This window comes from Panthera tigris, chromosome A1 (assembly GCF_018350195.1).
Source record: "Panthera tigris isolate Pti1 chromosome A1, P.tigris_Pti1_mat1.1, whole genome shotgun sequence".
Lineage (NCBI taxonomy): Eukaryota > Metazoa > Chordata > Mammalia > Carnivora > Felidae > Panthera > Panthera tigris.
Genome location: NC_056660.1, coordinates 158,790,026 through 158,810,597, shown reverse-complemented (window position 1 = coordinate 158,810,597; position 20,572 = coordinate 158,790,026).

The following is a 20,572-nucleotide window of genomic DNA, read 5'->3' as shown; positions in this document are numbered from 1 at the left end:
ATACATATAGAATTTTCTGTTTTTTCTTTGTAATGGAAATTAAGAGCCTGATGAAATTAGGGATAAAGGTGTTAACTTGATGTACATACCTTTTTATATTCCTTTTTCTCTTGGTATTACTAAACCAAAAGCTTTAAGGATTTGAAGTGGAAATATAATCTCATAATATAACCTAAAATGTGATAAAGTGAACTCTCCTATTGATAAATTAGATATTTCTGTATGGCTCAAAGGGAAACAGACATTTCACACTGGTTTTTCTAGTGCGAAAGGAGAGTAAGTATGCTGCCCCTATCATATTTTCAGAAAGTGGTCTGCCCAAGGATGAGTACTTTTGAGAATCTGTATTCTTTTCCCTTCTGTCTGAGGATTTTACCCAGGCCTCTGGGTTGTGTGTGAACCACCTAAAATTATACTTACATGAAACATTTTTCTAGAGAAGTTCATAACTTTCATCAGAATCTTAAAAAGTAAAGAGATAAGACTTACTTTAAAAGTAAGCAAAATAATTCAGTGAAGAAATGGGCAGAAGACATGAATAGACACTTTTCCAAAGAAGACATCCAGATGGCCAAAAGACACATGAAAAGATGCTCAACATCACTCATCATCAGGGAAATACAAATCAAAGACACACTGAGATACCTCCTCACGGTGGTAAGAATGGCTAAAATGAACAAATCAGGAAACTATAGATGCTGGTGAGGATGTAGAGAAACGGGAACCCTCTTGCACTGTTGCTGGGAATGTAAACTGGTACAGCCACTCTGGAAAACAGTGTGGAGGTTCCTCAAAAAATTAAAAAAAAGAACTACCCTACGATCCAGCAATAGTACTACTAGGAATTTACCCAAGGGAGTCCTGATGCATGGGGACACATGTACCCCAATATTTATACCAGCACTTTCAACAATAGCCAAATTATGGAAAGAGCCTAAATGTCCATCAACTGATGAATGGATAAAGAAGATGTGGTTTATATATACAATGGAATACTACTTGGCAATGAGAAAGAATAAAATCATGCCATTTGCAGCAACGTGGGTGGAACTGGAGAATATTATGCTAAGTGAAATAAATCAGTCAGAGAAAGACAGGTATCATATGTTTTCACTCATATGTGGATCTTGAGAAACTTAACAGAAGACCATGGGGGAAAGGAAGTAGGAAAAAATAGTTTCAAACAGAGAGGGAGAGAAGCAAACCATAAGAGACTCTTAAATACAGAGAGTAAAGTGAAGATTGATGGTGGGTGGGGGAGAGGGGAAAGTGGATGATGGGCATTGAGGAGGGCACTTGTTGGGATGAGCACTAGGTGTTGTATGTAAGCCAATTTGACAATAAATTATATTTAAAAAAAAAAAGACTCACTTCATCTAATTAGATGGCAACCGAGCTTTGAAGTCACCTAATACCATATTTTTTTCAAAGAAATGAGGAAAAGCTATATATAACTTTCATCTTAGTACATATAAGCTCATCCAGAAAAGAGCAGTGTTGTGTGTATGTGTGTGTGTCAAATAAAACAGTCAATTCAAATATATTGTTTAGTTTATTCAATATTTTAAGTGCGACATGATGGCTTTGTATATATGCTTTGCAAGACTTGAAATCTTTGTGTAGCTAATTGGTAGCTTTCTTGTCATACAACAATGTCATATATGTTTCCCTCTCCTACTTTGATGCAGTTGGACCTTAACTACTCTTTCATTTAATAGTATGTGTCCTCCTCCCACCCTCACACAGAGCCATGGTCGTGCATATATATTTTGAGGATCCTATTTTCTCTCCCGCCTATTCTTGTTATTATTCTAGAATATTTTCTAGAATATAGAATATTATAGAATATTATTATAGAATATTATTATAGAATATATTATAGAATATTATAGAATAATATATTATATAGAATATAGGTTATAGAATATTATAGAATATTTTCTATTAATATAGAATATCAATATAGAATGTTATTATTATAAAATATTATAGAATATATAGAATAATATTCTGTTATAGAATAGAATATTATTATAGAATAATTAATATTATATATTATAGAATATTATAGAATATATTCTAGAATATTATAGAATAATATAGATTATTATATAATATTATTATAGAATATATATAATGAATATATATTCTATATATATAGAATATATATATATATAGAATATATTATTATGGAATAATATAGGAATAATATTATTATAGAATATTATAGAATATTATAATAATATAATATTATTTTAGAATAATTCCAAAAAATATAGAATTAGAAATTCTGCTATAGAAAATAGCAGAATGGAAGTACCAGAATCAGTCAAGTCTGAACTGGATTTTAAAATGTTCCTGCCACATGGAGATATGGAACAATTGACCTTTGTATTTCTGTAGCCCTTAGTTGATGGTTGTGTTTTTTGAGGAAAGAAGGAGAATTTCTCCAGAATTAAAGCTCATTTATAAATGCTATACCTTTTCTATATCTCCCAAAATATATATGATTAGTGAGAATTATTTTAAAATTGTTGACATGCTACTTTTGATCCTAAAATCAGTACTTGAATATTTTTATGTTGTTTTCAAGACATTTTACAGTTTATTAAAAATAATTTGAAATAAAGATCACTTTATTGAACTCACATTCTTAAATTTGGAGGACAATCTATTTCATTTTTGCCAGAGTTCCTCAACATGTGATATGAGCAGCAAGGGTGGGAGCAGGACTATGGCTTCTAACCAACTTTCTCTCCCAATTCCTGCATGTGGCATATGCCTTTGGTCTTTGTCTCTGCTCTTGTCACAGAGGTCCTAAACACCTCAGAATTTCCTGGTTGATAGGAGTGCCTTTTGTAACTCATAACAAGTCTACCACATGATTAAGAATTTGGTACTTTTAGTCTCAACTCATGATGGACCTTTGGGGAGGAGAGAGGGATTGGAGACCGAGTTCAGTCACGTGGTCAATAATTTATTCAGTCATTACATGTACAGAAAGTTCATATAAAACTCCTGAAACAATGAGGCTCCAGGAGTTTTGGAATGGAGAATATATAGATGTGTTGGGAAAGTGAATGCCTGGAGAGGGTATGGAAGCTCTAACCCCTACAACTCTGCCCTAAGCATCTCTTCCATTTGGTTGTTCCCGACTAGTATCCTTTGTAAGAAACTGTAATCATAAATAGAGGATTTTCAGAGTTCTGTTTGTTGACTTAGTAACTTATCAGACCTGAAGGGCAGTCATGGAAACCCCAAATTTATAGCCATCAGTTAGAAGTAGAGGTGATCCCTGTCATCTGAAGTGAGGGCAGGCTTGTGGTATTAGGTTCTTTTTTTTTTTTATGTTAAAGTTTATTCAGTTTTGAGAGACAGACAGAGACAGAGTGTGAGCAGGGAAAGGGCTGAGAGAGAGGGAGACACAGAATCTGAAGCAGGCTCCAGGGTCTGAGCTGGGAGCACAAAGCCTGATGCAGGGTTTGAACCCATGAACCTGTGAGATCATGATCTGAGCTGAAGTTGGATGCTTAATCCATTGAGCCACCCAGATGCTCCTTAAGTTCTTAAACCGGTGGAGTCTGATGCTAACCCTGGTTGTAAGTATCAGAGTTGAATTTAACTGTTGGACATCAAGTTGGTGTTGGAGAATTGAGGTTGGAATGCACACATCACAAAATATGAAATTCTATTGGGAAATAGAAATAAATAACGACAATCCTTCTCACCACGATGACTCTGTAATCATTAGCTTTCTGTTAATCTGAATTTCTTGAGTCCTGACTATGTGGATGTCACTCTTATAGAACTATGGCAGTCAGAAAGGTGAATTTGACATGGGTTCTGCAATGGAGAATCTAAATTTACTAGCTAAAGAGATTCATGTTTAAGAGTGATATTTTAAAACAGAAATATTTTAGCAAAACCAAGCTATCATAGAAGTATGTACAATTCAATAATTCCTTTGAGTTGGGTGAAAGCAATGAATGATCATCATCATCATCTTTGTAAATAATGCTCATTTTTATTGATATTTGAAGGATGAAGGAAATTAAAGACATACAAGAAAACTTAGAAAAACTCTTTTCTACCAATATGTTGAAAAATTCCTCACCTACATAAGACAAGGTAGAATAACTAAGAAGATATACATCAAGAATGACAGTTACTTCATCAAAGAGCAGATTCATCCAAAATACCGTTTGTTTTATACTGGTACATTCTATCATTTTATTATGGTACATCAAATTGTAATATTCTACAAATGTATGTTGAAAAAAAGAATAAATAATCTTTATTTTAAAAAGACTTTTGTGGTCAGCACTTTACTGGGAACTAGGGATAAAATGATAAGAAAAAAAGAGTCCTAGTCCTCATCCAATTCATAGTTGGGGGTGAAAAGAAACAATACTCCAATAATTTTACACATAAATATAAAATCATAACTATTATAAGTGCTATAAAAGAGATTATATAAGAGAAACAATGAGAGAAAGTGATAGTAGCAACTGGCTTAGTCAAGAAGGCTTCTCTGAGGAAATGAATTAATTGGATGAAGGAAGCTGGAGTTATGTGCAAAGAGAGGGGGCAGGAATGATAGCAAGAAGGATCATGTGTTAATATGAAGTTGGAGAAGGAAGAAGGTCAAGATTGTACATAGGAAATCATTATCTTAATATCATTAGAGATTCATTGGAGAGTTTAACAGAGGTGCCAGGTGATATGATAAATGCGTGTTTTGGAAAGATACTTTGATGGATTAATGATCATGGACTAGTCACCTAATCTTTCTTGAGAATCACTTTTCTGAACTTAATAACAGAAATACCAATATTACCTTGCAGTGCTATTGTAAACACTTCGGGATAATAGATGTATATGATGCATAATAGAATAATAGGCTCATAATAGATGGTAGTTTTTATTATTGATTAATGTTGGGGTGTTAATGAGGAATAAACTGAATCACAAATGTAACATTCCTAAAAATTGTCTATTTACAACATGCATATTTATATACCCTTCCCCCCACTTCTTTTCGAGTATAGCACATTGGAAAGAGTGTAAGACTTTTAGTTAAAACAATAACAAAAACTTGAGTTAGAGTTCTAATTATGACTGTTAGCTTAGGAAAATCCTTCTCTGAGGTTTAATTCATTCTCTGTAAAGGTGAAATAATAATGCCTGTCACACCTGCTTTAGAATCCTTTAGAGTCTCAAATAGAGTATCAGAAAATTCTCATAACCTGGGAAACTTTAAAGAAATATGTAGTGTTTTCATTATTTGACCTCCTGTTGATATTGGCAACTATTTCAGCCTAACTCTGACAGTAAAGCCATCAATCATTGTGAATTTCCTCCCATTTTCATTAATTATAAATTCATCAATTAAGAAGTCTCGAATTCTTAGTCCAAGTTTCCCACACCTACGTAAGCCTGTCAAACTGTCAATTTTGCATATTACCTCTCAACTTTTCTGGCCTGCAGTGCAAATAAATGATTTATTTTTTTGATACCTGAATGTCCATCAGGAAAGACTATAGTTTTTTTTCTCTCAGTTTAGGTGCTAAACTGAATCACACCGAAATCCTTATTTTTATCTTTCTTGGATTTCTCGGATTTCTGACCTCTTCTCGGAACTACTATAATCTCCTCCTTTATTGATTTATGGAGGAGGATTATTACTTTCACTTTGGGGCCTAACTAACTCCTCTCTAGTTTGATTTTCTGCACTATTTCTCAGATGTTCTTTTAATTCTTATTTTAGGTAAATCCTTAATGTTGGTGTATCATATCTCATTTACCTGAGGAATTATTTAGTTTTCAGGCTTATTAATTTTCTGGTTTTCACTTTGTCTTCTTACCTGAGGCTTTTTTATTTATGAAGAGTATAAAAAAACTTATAAACATATCAAGTTTTTGTATTGTCTATTTAAATTATCCTTTAAAAGAAAAGATGTAGATATATTTGTGTTAGAATTGAAATCATGATGAAGATACCTGCAATTTCAATACCCTCTAAAAAGGAATGTGTCACGTTGTATAGTTACACAAATGTGCAAAACAAAGGGTAGTACAGTGGACTTGTGATTTACTTCGCATTGTCTTTCATAGATAATATAAATTTTTGGTAAAACATTATATAACCTTAAAAATATGAAAAGTATATGGAAGTCTCCTATTATACTTGAGGTTATAATATGGAAGAAACAAAGCCATCAGTATACTATTTGATTTTTTTTCTTTTTTTTTGCTAGAAAAGGATAACCTAGATTTTTTTGGTTTTTGGTCTTTATACTATTATAATACAGCAGGCTCTGTATATATCAATTAAACATTTTGAACAGAAAAGAGAACACACCCTAAAAACATCAGACAGCTAGAAAATGTTCTTTAGCAAAAACAACTGAAAACTATGAATGAAATACATGAGTTTCCTAAACAAAACAAACCAAAACAAAGCAAAGCAAAACAAAACACAAACTGAGAGCTACTGAGACCATATTACCCTTTGCTGCTTTTTTGTGCTAACTTCTCATTGCTTTAACAACATGTAGCTAGCACAGTAGTGTGGAGTCCATGGACATTAAACCCAGAGTAGCACTGACCTTTTTGATTCCAATGACTAATTTTTTTTTTCTTGTTATAGTGACGGGAGACAACTAAAAATCTTAGAATCCTTCTTTCCCCTGGAACAGGACATAAGGTTTTCACTGGTCATAGAAGTCAAAATTGGAGTTTGACCTCAGTTTGGCCCCTTTTTTCCTCTGTAGTGGCCCATTCTTCACTGTTACAATTATCTCCAAATGTACAAACAATAAAAATAACGAACATTTAAAAATTCTACTTTGCACCAGACATCATGCTGTGGGCTTTACATTTAACCCTAACAATAATTCATTGGGACTGGTACTATTATTAGTTTCATTTGTATTAATAGGAACCCTGGAATTATGAGTTTAAATAAATATATTTCTGAGAATCACACAGCTAGGAAATGGCGTGCTGAAATTCAAACTCAGGTCTTGGGTGCCAGGAAAATCAAATTGAGGCAAGAATGACATAATGGGTCAAACAAGCCACCAATAACTAAAACAGCAAATAAGAAAAAGACTTAGAGGCTGACTGTTCCGGAAAACAAAATAAAATAAACAAAACCTTGAGTCTTCAATGTTGTATAGGAATTTCATTTTTATAATTGGTCTTATTTTCTAAAATACTTGAAAAAAATCAATGAACAGCAAGGACAGGATACTAGAGAAATATGGAGTCATATATTTAGAAATATCACAACAGATAGCAATGCCTGATTATGGGAGACCATACAATTTACTACATTAAAATGTATAGAGGAATCCCCTATTCTGGTTTTGAAATTTTGGAGGTTCACATAGAAATAAGGTCCTTTGCTGTTCCGTAATTCTACCAGTGAAAGATAGTCACAGGAAAGGTCAAATAAAGACTTGTAAAGGCAGCTGCATTGACTAGAATTTTGTTTCAATATGAAGCTGTGAATATAGTAATATTTGTCAAGAAGCATTAACTAAGGCCAAAAATAATGGTACATGGGGGCAAAAGGGAGACACTAGTAACTAAAATAGAAGTTTAGAGGCTAACCACACTGGCCTGAGTATTGGTGAGACCTTGAGAACACTCCAAACTACAATAAAGAACAGCCCTACAATAGTGCTGTGTAAGCTGTTCCATGGATGAAAGCCATGCTTCATGAACCCTGTTCCATAAATGGAAATTGGGGCTTGGACTGGCTCCCCCGCCTCCCATTAGATAGATGGAATATTGGAACTCTTGATCCAAAGTGGAGGTATACTTAAAAAATATCTTCCTTAAGAAATGGAAATTAATATGCCCAGTCAACAATTTTAAAGGAACGCATTCAATTAATGGAACTATATCTGGGGAAATTTGATGCAAGCTTTCGAGAAATTCAAATGTTAGTCACTTAATTTTAGTAGTTAACTTGGATTGATCTAAAGTTCAGCTATGAGAAAACTAAGAGCTCTAAGAAATTAACTTATGTTTTCATTAAGGCTGTTAAACGATCTTTAGGTTTATAGAAATGTTTAATTCCAGCAACTAATGACTTTTTACTTGTAGTATTTGAAAATCTCCAAGAGTAGGTGTTCTATTACAGAAAGAATAGAGAGGTGTTCATATCAGGTGAGACTTTTTCTCCTCATTTGGGTATGTGCCAATACGGAAATTTTGTCATCTCTTGGGACTCTTCATCAGTGAAAGAGTTATAGTGTATTATATGATCTCTGAGGCATATCTTGCAGATTTTATAAAATTCTCAACTACTATTCATTAGTTTAAAGTTAATGTTTGCCTAAGTATGTTTTCTGTTTGATGAAAAGAGTATTGTTATCATTAGGAATATTAAAATCGTTTTGAAAATCTTAATGTAGCAAATTTGAGTAGCAGATTTTCATTATTAATTGTTTTTGGTGGCTGATAGTCAGTCCTGAAGGACAGACCTGGCAACCATCGTAAGTAAGTAGCATTGGCATATTTAATCAGCAGCTCTGTTGATATTTGTCACTGCAAATTCACATTAATGCAGGCACCTGTTCAGAATATCAGACACTACTGTGTAACCCTATAGAAAGAAAATCATTGCTAATGTTTAATTGGAATGACTGTTACTAGTTGCATAAACACTCTCTGGCCAATAATTTCAGTCCCAGCTGGAAAATAAATTGAGAGTGCATTGAGAAAGTGATTGTACTAAGCTAGCTTATTGTAGTCATGTAAACAAGTATCAACTGATTTTCCTATTCTTTCTGCATCACTAGTTCTCAAATGTGATTGTACATTGTTATCACTGAGGGAATTTCAAAAAATCCTTATCTCCATACAAATTAAATCTGAGTTTCTAGATGTGTGTTCTAGGCATTAGTGTTTTCAAAAATTCCACATATGATTCCAATGTGTAGAGATGTTTGAAAAATACTATTCTTTATACCTTGACTACGTCTATATGTGAAGCTATTATTAGTTTCCAAAAGCACCTAATTTTAAGAAAACAAAATGTCTCTGGAGGGATGTTGGATAGAGGGATGGGATAAATGCATAATGGGCATTGAAGAGGGACCTTGTTGGGATGACCAATGGATGTTATATATAAGTGATTCATCACTAAACTCTACTCCTGAAACCATGATTATGCTATACGTTAACTAACTTGGATTTGAAAGAAAGAAAGAAAGAAAGACTAGAAATTGTCTTTTGGTTTTAAGACCATGGAATTCCAAAACACTCATTTTCAAAATGTTGCATTAGTTAGATGCTGCAATTTTACATAATTATCCATTCACATTAATATTGTTTCTCTATGTTCAGATATTGAAATGAATGTACACATGAAGATGCTAGCTTCATATATATATGAAAAGTTTTGTACCTTATTTAATATATCTTTAAACAAATTTGAGTCTTCATCATACCTACTAAATTAACTCTGAAATGCACTGAACTCTTTAGACTGTCATTAAAATTCTTACTTTTTGCTAATCCCATTTGAATATGTTTATAATTTATCTGATCCTTTTGGTTTCATTTATCTGAGCTATGCATCTCACTTGTTTCAACTTTACTGAAGTATAACTGATAAAATCATAATATATTTAACATGCACATTGTGATGATTTGATGTACATTGTGAAAAGATTCCCCTCATCCAATTACTTAGCATATTCATCACTTCAAATATTTATGTATGTGTATATATTATATGAGAAACTTTAATTTCTCTTTTCTTAGTGATTTCAATTATATAATACAGCATTATCAACTATAGTCACCATGATATTCATTAGATTCCCAGAATTAATTTATCTTATAGCTGAAAGTTTATACCCTTTTCTCAAACTCTCATTTCCCAATGTCCTTGTCCTAGCAATCACTTTCCTATTCTGTTTCTATAAGTTTGACTTTTTTTATGTTTTTATTTTTAGATTTCACACACACACACACACACACACACACACACACACACACACACACACACACACCATCTTTTTTATCCATTTATCCAAGATGGACACAGGTTGTTTCCATATGTTGGCTATTGTGAATAATACTGCAATGAATACAACAGTGCAGCTATCTGTCCAAGATGCTGATTTCATTTTCTTGGGATATATGCCCAGAGCTGAGATTACTTGATCATATGATACTTTTACTTTAAACATTTTTTAAGGAAACTCTATATGGTTTTCCACAGTGGCTGCACCAATTTGTATTTCCTTTTCTCCACATCATTGACAACACTTGTTATCTCTTGTCTTTTTGAGGATAGCCATTCTAAGAGGTGTGAGGTAACATTTCATTGTGGTTTTGATTTGCATTTCCCTGATGATTAGTGATGTTGAGCACCTCTTCATGTATCTATTGACCACTTGTATGTCTTCTTTGGAAAAATGTCTATTGAGTTCTTCTGCCCATTTTTAATCAGATTGATTTTTTCTAAATGTCTATTTATTTATTTTGGGTGGGGTGCAGAGAGAGAAGGAGAGAGAATTCCAAATGGAATCCCTATGCAGGCCTCGAACCTGTGAGCCAAACTCAAGAGCCAGACATTTAATGGACTCCATCACCCAGGCATCTTGTTTCTTTTTTTTTCTATTAAACTGTGTGGGTTCTTTATGTATTTAAGATATGTGTTTTGCAAATATTTTCTCGCATTCCACAAGGTTGCCTCATTTTGTTGATGGTTTTCCTTGCTGTACAGAAGATTTTTATTTTAATATAGTCCAACTTGTTTATTTTTGCTTTTGTTGCCTCTATTTCATTCTTTTTTTTCTTTTTGCTCCTCTGATTGGGTGAATTCCATTTCCCTGTATTTGAGTTAACTGATCCCTTTTTCCACTTGCTCTGGTCTGTTTTTGAACCCCTCTATTGACTAGTTCAGTGCAGTTATTGTATTCTTCAGCCATGTAATTTGTTTTGGCATTTTTGTTTATTTTCTCTTTGTTGAAATTCTCACTCTGTTCATGTGTTGCTCTCCAGACCTTAGTGAGCATCTTTATGACCATTATTTCAAACTCTTTATGAGATAAATCACTTCTGTCCTTTTCAATAAGGTCTGCTTCTGGAGTTTTATTTTGTTCTTTTTTTGGATATTCTTCTTTTTCTTTTTTTCTCTTTTCTTCTCCTTCTCCTCCCCCTCCTCCTCCTCCTCCTCCTCCTCCTCCTCCTCCTCCTCCTTCTTCTTCTTCTTCTTCTTCTTCTTCTTCTTCTTCTTCTTCTTCTTCTTCTTCCTCTCTTTCTCTTTCTTCTCCTTCTTTCTCTCCTTCTCCTTTCTCTCCTTCTCCTTCTCCTTCTCCTTCTCCTTCTCCTTCTCCTTCTCCTTCTCCTTCTCCTTCTCCTTCTCCTTCTCCTTCTCCTTCTCCTTCTCCTTCTCCTTCTCCTTCTCCTTCTCCTTTTTTAATCTGTGTGATTTCTGGTCCTAAGATTAAAAGTCACCTTTCTTAGTCTTGATAGAGTGGTCTCATACAGGAGATTAACTTTATCACTCAGCCCAGGCCGAGGTCTTGGTTGTTTCTCAAACCTTTTGATGATCCATGTTCATCAAAGCCACTCTTTGTTCTTAGTGGCTCCCGGTAGTTGAGGCTGTGCCAAGATCTGTTAGTGTCCCAATGGGGAGGATTATAATCAGCACCTTGATATAGGATGATTGGAAGCTGGACATTCAGAGAGCAGCTGGAAGATCATGGAGTTAGAATCCTTCCAGGGAGAAATTCGGTGATTGGTGTTTTTTGCTTGCTCCTTTTGTGCTAAATCCTGGAAAGACAGGTCAAGTCCTGGAAAGTCCATAAGGTCGAAGTCTGACACCTAGCCAACTAAGCCACCGAGGTGCCCCTTACCTTTAGTTACTTTTTAAAAAGTTTCCTTTTCTCCATTAGTGCATTGAATTTAGATTTATGTTCACTTTAGAAAAAAAATTCTATCTGTTTTTTGCAAGCTTCAGTTTTTGTGTTATTTTCAGGGAATATTTTACTTTGTAAATAATATTTATTCCTCTGGATGCTTTTTTTAAATTAAGAATTCACAATGTTCTTTCTTTGGGTCTATCAGTTTTTGAAACAGAAAAAGAATAAATTATCTTCACGGTAAGTTGTAGTTACAACTGAGTACTCTTGAAAGACTAAAAAATGCAGAAATAGCCAAAAATGAAAAAAAAGTAACCTTGAATAGCAAAAAGGAAATAGTTATGAGCTAGGAGAGATTACTCTTAAGTTGGAGGCCTACCTGGGAAAAGGAAGTATCTTAGATTCTTCAAATAATTTTAGTAAAGAAACTGACATTTTGGGACTCAAATAAAAGGCAAGAAATATAATAGAAATAATTTCCAATTATGATTAAATTATTTAGATCATTCAAATGAAGAAGAAAACTGTATACGATAACTTTAGGGTGATACAAAAATGAAAGCAGAAAATCAGTAGTATTTTAAAACCACATTGGTCAACTCAGCAGTCATATACTTTTCCTTTTCATCCATAATTAACTCATAAGTAATATGCAGTAATAACATAAAACATAGCTAATATTCATTTGCTTTATTAGCAATCATTTCATTGGCCAATTTGTGGTTAAGTTAGATCAAAGGTATTCAGTACACTGAACTGTACACCCCTTGAGGGCAAGAATCATGTTTTCTATGACTTGCGTATGTTTCACGGAATGTAGAACATCAGAGGCTTTGAAAACATCTCTCTACCTCTTAGGGCCTTACCCCCACTAGAAGTTATTCCATTTCTATTTTATTTAATGGATCCTTTTAAGTAATGGATTTTTTCTTCAAGATAACATGTTTCTCATAGTGTAATAACTTTTTTTTTCAGAATAGAGGCTCAAAATCATGAAACAATTTTTTTTGCAATTTTTACTATATGTTTCTTATCTGGCCTGTCACCTGGGCAGTGCACTCCCCAGGGGAGCAAGAATTAGGGAGGCAAATATTCTCATTTTGCTATTTCCCTATGTCAAGTGCCTTCCTTCCTATGTATATAACAATCATCTAGAGAAGAAAATTATATAATCATGTAGATACAAGAGGCCCAAGAGATAAGATCTTTAATGGGAGACTCCTAAATTTGAAAAAGCCCCAGAATTATCAATACCTTCAAAAAATGTTCACTTTTGTAATATGTTGCCTCTAACAAAGTACTTTTAAATAACTTGTTCTTCGATTCATATGCCAGCTTCTGGAGATATAGGGCATACTTTATCATGTCCATTTTTTAGACGTAAAATGGGAGCTTAGAGAGGTTGAGAAAATTCCTACAGTAGTAATTGTGGAGTGCAGCCTCACATTCCAGTTTCTGATTCTTGTACTCAATTTCTTCACTTGTCATACTGGACAACCATCTAGGCACACCACTAGAATAGTCAGTAGGCAGTAAGGTGAACCTATTAGACTACATATCTATTACTCCATAGGTGTTACTATGAGCTGGATTATGGCTAGATCCCAAACAAATTTTAAAAACAAGAATAACTAAAGGCACATAGTTTTCAGAGATTGTGGAACTCTGTGAAGCAAGAATTAGAAAAGAGATTCAAAATACATTCTGGGGAATAGATCTTTCTGAGGTAACACTGCATTCCAAATGTGCAAAAAAGACAGGGAAAAACATGAACTGCAATAAATTATACCTGAAGTGAGTTAGCTTATTAACTTCCTTTCTCAGTTTCCTGGCAACTGGCAGGTAGCAGTTCTTAGAAGCTTTCAAAACCTGGGAATGATAGGCATCCTCAAGTTCAAAGACTCCCTTGAACCTTTTGGACCTACAACTGCAGCTAGAAGTCCTGTTGAAACAGGCTTCCCTGGGTAATTTCCAACACAGTTGGATACACAACACTGTTAGAACTAGCTCCCTCAAGGTTGTACATCACTGACATTCTGTTCTCAGCTTTATTTGGGAGAACAGAGCCTGCCTGTGAGACTGGCCTGGGGCATGTACACCTGGTATTTCTCACGTGGTCAATTGACCCTGGTCACCACTACAACACTAATGGGCCCTCCCCACTGACACAGGTGTCAGGCACTGCTGGGTATGTCTCCCACACAATTAGAAAACACAACTTCTGTGTAGGCCATTTAAAGGGGATTTTTCCCTATAGAAGGATGTCTTTGCTACCTTTCTTAAAAATACAAATCTAAAAGAATTTCTTTTACATGAGTCAGCTTCTCAGGGATAGGTTGTCATTGTTGATATTAAATCATATCCAGTAAAGATCTGTATGTTCACAATAATTGGCTAAGTAGACCCATGTTCAAGAAGAGAGAACTCTGCTCAAAAGAAAAGATGCCATAATATTTTTTTGATTGGCTCTAATGAAAAATGAAATTGGCAGAGGCACACTACACCCACGGGTAATATTTCCTTTGATTTTAGAGAGGGAAGTGGGTACGCTGAGCAGGAATCATCATGTCTGAAAGATAAAACACTTCTGAAGCATTCAACTTTTGGTCCTTGACTCTTTGAAAAACAGCAAGTAATTCTGTAAACAACTTACAGTGATGCTCTTAAAATTGCAAAATCAGAGACTTAATGTCTTGCTAAAAAAACTCAACTGCACCCAGCAGGACCGGGGTTTTAGAAGCCAGTTGTTCAGAGGACTTCATTTTATCTCACATACAGATCACTCCTTGCCAGGGGTGGTTTAGCTAAGACCAGAATCTGAAAGATAGCATGTCAGGGGAATGGTGGCTTGTGCTGAAAACATGTCCAAGTACTGCATACAAGAAAGCAGTTTTTGACCCCATGAGGACTTTCATCCCAAAGGATCTCGGGACAGGGACCATTCAGGAAGGGGACTGTTGGCAAGGGGCTGGTTGCTCCAATCTCGGACTCCTCCATAAATGCATCCAGTACCCATGTCAAAATCTTTTCTTTTAGTTCCTCATATAATCCCCAATGATGAGAGTCCTGATTTATGCTCACAAGGGGTCCTTCTCTTCATTTGTTACTAGAGGTAAGCAGATGTCTTAAAGACTGTATGGGGTAAAGTGGTTTGAACATGGATTAAAGAGATTTATAAATTCTTCTATTGTGGAAATAGTAGAGGAATATGATATATCTTACAGGAACTATAAGCTGTCTTATCTCTTCCTAAAACCTAGATGACTTCACCATGACATACAGATGTCTCTTCAAAAGCAGGAACAAGTACTTCCAGTGTCTCTCTGTGAAATATATTCCCCCTTTCTTTAGTAGGCTTTGAGGCATTGATGTAATCATTTTTCTTCAGTCAAAATTTTATTTAAAATAATGCAAGGTACTTGTTGGAGCAACAAAAATGTGCAATATTATTTTACAGTTCCTATATTAAGATGCTTACATTTAGTTTGCCAAGCGGTATGAAAGATCACTTGTTCTTGTGTGTTTTATAATCCACTCTTAACACACGTGGACTTAAGTTTGAAGCCAAAATATTTTTTATCCCTTACTGTTAATTCATTTGCAATTCTAGACCTCCAACTTAGGTGAAACAACTTACTTGTTGTTTCTCAGAACCTTCCAGTTTTGTAAAAGATCATGGGGAAGACAGATCAAACTAACCTATATTTATCAATACATATTATAATAAAAAATATATTCTGCATTATACTATGTTTAATGTACTTCTTGAATAGAATGCTTCTTGTAACAGTTTCATGAGGATTCATTGAAAGAAAAGTCATCCATTTTGATTCTTCAATAAAATGGTTTATTTCTCTCAGGGCATATACTGAAATTAGCTCAATGCATTTCTTGAATTATTTGGAGTCAGTTTTCCTTTGCCAATGTGTGTAAAATCACACACACACACACACACACACACGCACAACATATATTTTCCTTTTCTGTTCTTATGCTTTTCTTCCTTCTTAAAAATTTTACATCTAATGTACTAAATATTTATTTTTTTCTTTATTTATTATCTGTCTCTAATAGTGGAATGCAAACTCCATGAAGGCAGGCAGCGGTTTTTGTCTATTTTGTTTACTGTTGTGTTACAGTACCTAGAATGTGTCTGGTCCATTGCAGATACTCAATAAATAGCTATTGAATGAGTATGTGACTGTTTCTAGAACCTGAATCCATGAGTCAATGGTACAAACTCTTTCAGTGTTCGGTTTATGTATCTAGATCAAGTTAACATAGCTCTGAAAAACGGGGCAGAGAAAAACTGATGTACCCCATCAAGGAATCTGTAAAATGTACTGATCAGTGTTTCTCACAGTAAACATAGACTGCAAATGGAGCCTTCCTTTAAAGAAAAAGAATAAAGCATGTATCCAGATTTAAAATGAGGTGCATCTTATAGCAACTTTGTTCTTTCTAATTTGAGCCTTTTCACATATACAGACTTCACAGTTAAAAGTCACAGTAAAAAGTGTCTTTCTACCATATCTGACATCTGACTTTTTCCCATTAAGACATATCCAAACAATGTTCAGGGAAATTATTTTAAAAATATATAGTGTTTAAATATTTCAAGGAATATGATGACACTGTTTCTAATTACCTAAGGCAAACAATTTAAATATCAAATCATGAAATCTTTGGGTATGTGTTTATTCAAATTTAACTGCACAGTGCAAATCTGTGAGCCTCTTTATTTAAAACAAAGGAAGGACTGGGGCGCCTGGGTGGCTCAGTCGGTTAAGCGTCCGACTTCAGCTCGGGTCACGATCTCGCGGTCTGTGAGTTCAAGCCCCGCGTCAGGCTCTGGGCTGATGGCTCAGAGCCTGGAGCCTGCTTCCAATTCTGTGTCTCCCTCTCTCTCTGCCCCTCCCCCGTTCGTGCTCTGTCTCTCTCTGTCCCAAAAATAAATAAACGTTAAAAAAAAAATTAAAAAAAAAAAACAAAGGAAGGACTATAAGTGAACAATGATTATGGCATTGAATGCTGCACAATTGGTTCTGATCCCTTATGAAACAAAATGTTGGTTACAGAAACATCACATCACAGACAGCAAAGCTCAAATGTGGGCTGAAGTCACACTTAGAATCAAATCATCTCTCTGTTGCTGTTTTAGAGTTAAGAATTAATAAATGTAATTCAGAAAACTAAGAAAACAATAGCACTATTTACAATGAACTTGTCTGATATTCCTATGGTTTTCACATACATCTGCAGTAATTTCAACATAATTTAGGGTTTCTCAAATAAGCACAGAGCCACTCTTTTGAGAGACCTGCTCTCGTAAGGGCAATTTTTCACTGAATGGTGGTACTGAGTTGGCAGCTGCTTTTTTTTTTTTTATAAATACTCTGTGATTATTGAATTTGGGGGAAAACTATCATTAAAATAAGATAATAATTCAGGAATGAATTCACCAATAAGCTGACAGCATTTTTTTTTTAATTTCCTTCATGGATCTACTTAATGTAATTTTGAGAATTATGGAATAATTCAGGAACAAGGTTGAGTGTATACTAGATTCAAGTAAGGACTTGGTAAGGAAGTTCTACCAGAGGTGATAAGTTCACACTTTTTTCAACAACCTGAATATCTCTCCTGTTACATGGCAGTAAAAAACAAAACAAAAACAACAACAAACAAACATATGAACAAAAAGTATGACTAAGTGATTTACAGACAGATATTGAAATTAGGGTATTCTCTCAATTCTAAAACAAAGTTTTCTTGATGCAAAAAAAAAAAAAAGACAAGAAGCAAAAGTATGTGTCAAATGTGTTTTTTACATATTAAGATGGTACTTCTTAAAGTGTGATACCACTATAATTATACAGAATGAATCACAAAGTGACAAAATATTTACTTTTATCTTTTCAAACCCAATTTTTTTTAATGTTTACTTATTTTTAAGAGAGAGGGAGAGAGAGCACGAGTCGGGGAGGAACAGAGAGGGAGGGAGCCACAGAATCTGAAGCAGGCTCCAGTCTCTGGGCTGTCAGTACAGAGCCTGATGCTGGGCTCAAACTCACAAACCAGGAGACCATGACCTGAGCCAAAGTCAGATGCTTAACTGACTGAGCCATCCAGATGCCCCATCAGGACCAATTTAAACTATGTTTTACTTTGATATGATTTAAAACAATATTACCAATAAAGGAACTTGAATACAAAATATGACTGACTATAATTAATAGTACAATAGATATTGTAAATGAATGTGTTTTAACTTTTTTGTCTTTGTATGGTACATCACAGGACTCCTGTTTTAAGATTAAATACTTAATGTTCTGAGAGTAGATTTTTTTTCCTGCCTCTATTTTGCATTATACAAAAACAAACTCATCATTTGTCCTGAGAGACCTCCCTGCTTTTATCTCTGTCTTTTCTTCTAGTTATATTTCTCAGTCTTCCAAAGTTCAGAATGGAAAAATTGCCTTGAATATGCTCTGAGAAGATTTCCATGCTTTGTTAAGTGTTTTATTCCCAAAATTCTTGGCTAGAACATTACAATAATCATTATGTGACTTATACTTTGGGGATAACATGAATTTCCATAGCTGGCCTTGTAGGTTTTACATAATTCTTTATGGCACATAATTACTATTCTCATCAGTAGGACAATATTTTACTAAGCCTTTTCTGCTTCTGTGATTGTGGATCTTTCATCATACTGATTATATAGCTTTGTTTTATGTGCAAATAACCACATGCTATATGCAGATTTTGTAAGATAATAGACAGGTTTTCAAATTCATTACCTTGCTTCTATTAGCATTAAACATTTTCTAATTATATTCTCCTCTGACTGAAGCAGCCTGTGTTTTAATCCAAAGAAATTATTTCTAAATTGATAGCTCAGAAAATTATATGAGAAACATGGTTATTTTCATCCACTAATTCTAGATAAAGTCTCACCCAAAACTTTGGTGCTGCCTACATTTTCTCCATATGCCAAGGTGTCCCAGATAGTTATAATCCTATCTACCTACCTACCTACCTACCTACCTATTATCTATCTACCAATTATTAGCAAGAAATAAGAAGATTTAGGAAGGTATTTCCTACAACAAAAACAGTGTTTATAAGCAATGCCCTTCCCACTTCTCCTTCCAGAACTCTAGTATCTAACAACAACAAAAAAAATTAGGTACAATCTAAGTTCTCCCAAATAATATCACAATTAGTAAATGAATTAAGAACTGACACTTTCTGACCTCAATTACTCAGCATTTTTCAGGCACATGGTAAAAAAGTAAACAGCAGAAGTATTTATACTGTTAAGTTGCCATGCTATATGGAGTCCTGATAAAATATCAACACAGAAGAATGAACGAATTGACATTTGAGGATAGGAAATCTATACATCACTAATTTTCTAAATATTTTTCTTTAATTAAAAGTTTAGACATGGTGAGGATAATTTTTTTTTCCTTCAAGTGCTCTTTTGTAAGTCCATGTTTTCTTTGTTTTGAGAAACTATTTTGTGGTCATTATTTTGCAGCTGCAGAGGAAAGTGATTTTGGTGGTATTCACTCCTGTATGCTGTCCAGGGACTTAGTCAATGGGGAATTCCACATGCTCTAATATCAAGGATCTGATTTTGAGGAGAGTCCTGGGAGAGGAAAAGGTCCAGTACTTGCTCATATATTATTTAAAAACCTGTGTTAGTGCTTTAGATGTCAGAGCACTGAGGGAGGGGGTAAATACCTTCATCTTTAGTACATAATGAATCTACCTCTTAATCCACTGGGCAGGCACAATAAAATAGAATCACGGTTTACTTACATAATCCAGCTGACTTCTTCCCAGGCAGCTTTGTGTGCAGGAATGAGATGGGCTCTTGGGAATTAGAAACACACTCATAAGTAAGAGTGTTTGCAAACTGTCCCAGAAGCAGTAGGACTTTACTTCAGTGCATGTTGGGTCTAATAAAAGTATTCACACCGGGCCCAATTCTAAACTGTTTCCTGCCATAAATCTCCTACATGTGTCACAGGAAGCTTCAATGGAAGAAACCCCTAGAGAAGAAATTGATTTAACAACATATCTACTTCTCAGTATCAAGAAGACATACACCTGCACTTCCACAGCTGCTGGAACCAGAGATATAACAGAATGTCACAGCCCTATACCCTAGATTCATAGAAAGCAAAGCTTGTATTGATGGATGACTTCCACCACCCTACTCTTTTACCATTTTTGTCTTAATACTCTAGACAAGACCAGCATTAGAGAAGTAAAGCCAGCAAACAGTTTTGTGATATGATTAGATGGAGATTAAGAGATGGATCCTCACCTTCAATTGTCTCTTAAAGTTGTCTGAATTTCCCAATATTAAATTCTTCCTTAACTACTTTATAAAAGTCTGATTTGAGGAGCATGGCTTCCCCTTCACCGGAGAGATGGCACAGTGGCTTGTTCCTGCCAGGGAGGCCATCCTTGACAAGTAGGCTCCTGGGTTTTAGAGCAAGACTGAAATAGAAGTGTGACTGAACCAAACCTCACCATTATTCCATCCTGACTAGAAGCATTCACCAAGGGTGGTAACAGTCATTTTACTGATTTGGAGGAGAAAAATATCCAAAATGTATGACAGCAGTATTTGAAATTACTATGTGGAGTTCATACTTAGCCCA